We start from the raw sequence: 2,808 nt of genomic DNA, 5'->3' as shown, positions 1-2,808 counted from the left end.
GTTATCTAGTTATTTGTCATTATTTTCTATATTTTCTACAATGGTTAATGTTAAATCACTTAATATTCAACTCTATATTCTATTGTATATTTAATATAATGTTTGTTTAGGAACTCATTTTTCTTGTATAGATCTGATTTTTCATTTTGGTTTAGACTGAACCAATCTGTATCTGCTTAAATTGATCTGTGTTCATATCTGTACTTTACAGAACAATGTTATAATTTAGTTCTAGTTTCAATAAACTTTGTATAATTTATTAGTATGAGTTGACAATAAAAAATTTCATTTATTCTGTACGGATTACTTGTTTCAGTCGATGTACTCGCTCAAGCTCAAAAATTCTTATAAAATTGCTTCCAGTTAACATTTTAGTTTTTTATTATTGGTTAATTGTGCACATATTAAGCCAATAATTGACTTTTTAAAGACAGAAAATTAATATTCACAAGAATAAAGGTGAAATGAAGAACCCCTAACAGTATTAAAACAGATTACACTGAACTTAATTTTACCTCACAACATACTGATGAGACTGATAAAACAGGGAGAGTGAATACATGTGATTGCTTCTCGAAGCGTCTCACACAGATGTTCTTTAGACTGTTCTAACCTGGAGACGTGAGAGCAGCACACATTATAGGAGCATGAAGAGGAAGATGCAGGTGAACAACTAATATTGAACATTTATTATCAGCAGGGGCGCACTAACCTTTCTTTCAGTACAAGATAGAAACTAAAGGAGATAGTACATCCAAGCTGCTTACGGACAATGATTTAGTGTTGTACTCTACCTGGTACTGAGTATTTCTTGTTTGTTACTGTTGCTGGCGTTCATCTCAGATGTCAGTCAAACTAAAAGGAGAGAGGAGGGCTGCCATAAAACACAACAACCATATCTGAATCTTTGGATTCTGCAGTCGTGTTGTCTGTTATTTCTAATATTTTCATTGTTTGTGCTACTATTTGCTGCTCAAACAGACCTTCTGCTCCAGTAAGGAAGATCAAACTTTCCTGTTCCATAAATACAATGAAGGCTGCAGGTAAACTGTTCTGTTACAGTCTGAGGTTGCTGAAATTATCTGAACAAACTTCATACATCCATGAAGACTGTGTGATGTGGCTGAAAACTCAAGAAAATACCAGTAAGTGGACCTTGAGTGGGAACTGTTTGGTAAAACTATTATAATATTATTTTAGACAAACACAAATGTGTAGACTGATTATATGGATGATAGGGCAAATTTTATTGAATGCATTAAATAAAATAAATGTTGGCCTATCATCCATCCTTACTATGGCATGTGCAACTTGACTGACGTAAAGGATAGCCAGTCTGAGATCTCATCTTTTCTTACACATGGGTCACCACCAAATTCAGGGCTCATGGACAGTCCTGGAACTGACTCACAGAGGAAAAGTACCCAAACAAGAGGAAATGTGCTACCTCCTTGACTGCATTATTCAACTCCACTTATTTATGTGAGTCAGCCTTTTCCCACATGAAGATTATTAACTCCAAATACTGTTGCACCATGACTGATTTGAAAGTCCGCTTGATGCGTTCATGCACTTATGCAAGGTACACTAACATATATTGTATATATGAAGTATGCTCAGTATATATATAAATAAATATATGTTTAGAATTTGTAATGGTACGTAGATCATTTTGACTTTCATGTTAAATGTAGCTCGCAAGCTGAAAAAGTGTGGGCACCAATGCTGTAGGGGTCTGAGATAAGTTAGTGTTTGTATGTAAAAATGTTTCATGTTATCGACACCAAAATAATTATAATAATAAATACATTTTATTTAATGAGCACTTTTCTCTGAAATAAAAGACACTTCACATAAGTTAAAAAATGTAATAGATACAACACGCTAAAAAAATATAGATATATATCTACAACACTCAATAATCAAACATTAAAAGCAGTTCTGAAGAGGTGGGTTTCTATCAATGGTTTTAAAGTGGACGGATCGGTACAGTGATGTTTTTCCAGTTCCAGAGGGAGGGGGCAGCTATGGAGAATGCTCTGTCGCCTCAGGTACGATGCTTGGTCGGAGGCTTCGGGAAGGAGTGTGGCGATGGAGCAGGTCTGCAAGGTAGGAGGGGGCCTGGTTGTGGAGGGCTTTGCCAGTGAGGAGAAGGACTTTAAATTGGAAAAGATGTTGGACAGGGAGCCAGTGGAGGTTCTGTAAGACAGGGGTGATGTGGTAACAGGAGCGGGTGTTGATGAGCAGGCAAGCTGTAGAGTTCTGAAAGCGTGGATTAGGGTCTCAGCAGCAGAAGAGGAGAGTGAGAGGAGGAGGTGTGTAATGTTTTATAGGTGGAAGAAGAGAGTTCTGGTGATTTTGGTTGACGTGGTGTTCAAAGGAGAGGTTGCTGTTGGAGGGAAACAGAGTGGTGCTGTGGTGAAGCAGAAGTTGTTTGTGTTTTAAGATGAAGGATTTGGGACCAATGATTATTGTGTTGAATTTTCAGGACGTTGGCATGCCTCCATGATTTGATTTCAGTGAGGCAGTGTGTCAGAGTGGAGTGGGTTGTGGTGGTTATGGATTTAGTGGAGATGTAGAGCTGGACGTCATCAGCATAACAGTGGAAGCGGAGACCATGGCAGCGTATAAGATTACCAAGGGGGAGAATGTACAGGATGAACAGGAGAGGACCGAGCACTGCTGCGGGCCCCTGTGTGACTGCATCATCTGCATATACGGAAGTTACGCTGCTGGTAGAGCAGGAAAAGATGGAGAATATCCTCCAGTGTCACAATGATTTCCTCCTTGTTCTCGGTCACTACAGGA

The sequence above is a fragment of the Morone saxatilis genome, unplaced genomic scaffold (genome assembly GCF_004916995.1).
Source record: "Morone saxatilis isolate NCDOM2014 unplaced genomic scaffold, NCSU_SB_2.0 Contig4, whole genome shotgun sequence".
In the NCBI taxonomy this organism is placed as follows: domain Eukaryota; kingdom Metazoa; phylum Chordata; class Actinopteri; family Moronidae; genus Morone; species Morone saxatilis.
This window is presented reverse-complemented; position numbering follows the sequence as displayed.